The sequence below is a fragment of the Carlito syrichta genome, unplaced genomic scaffold, assembly GCF_000164805.1.
Source record: "Carlito syrichta isolate Samal-C Ts95f unplaced genomic scaffold, Tarsius_syrichta-2.0.1 Scaffold304472, whole genome shotgun sequence".
Classification (NCBI taxonomy): domain Eukaryota; kingdom Metazoa; phylum Chordata; class Mammalia; order Primates; family Tarsiidae; genus Carlito; species Carlito syrichta.
Genome location: NW_007248568.1, coordinates 274,996 through 275,638, shown reverse-complemented (window position 1 = coordinate 275,638; position 643 = coordinate 274,996).

The window sequence follows — 643 nt, the reverse complement described above, 5'->3', positions numbered from 1 at the left end:
CTGGAGGTACCCATTAATTAATATGCCATCTAGCAGAGATGGGATTTTCCCCATCTAACCTTGAAGTATAAGGTCAAGTTTTACACAGGGTAAAAAATAGTCCACTTTAGAGTCATAAATATAATCTCTCCATATTGAATATCCAGAATCTCGTGAAATGATCAGCCAGTCCTTCTCAGTGTTGTTAGAAACAAATGGGAGGTGAACAAGAGCTTCCTTCATAAGTCCTTTGTCTGAGCCACCCACTTGAGAAGAGACATGTGGGTGGAAAAAAAAGGGGGGTGAGAAGTCTGGAGGCTGGGGTTAGGTGCCATGGCCTTTGGCACCCGCCCCTTCTCCGAAGGTAAAAGAGAAAGCCTGGAGGATGGGGACAGGTGCCATGGCCTTTGGCACCTGCCCCTTCTCCGAAGGTTAAAGAGAAAGACTGAAAGTCAGAACTAGGTGCCACGGCCGTAGACGCCTGCCCTTCCTTCCCAGATAAAGGTGAAGGGACTCACAGAACAGATTACAAAAAACAGGAGTAGTAGGGAAAGCAGGAATTGGAGTTATAGGAGGAATAGGAGAGGACAAAGGAAGTGGAAATCCTTATTTTGTTTACGTTTTTAGCATGTTGTGAAGTTACCATATCTCCTGCTTCTTCTGC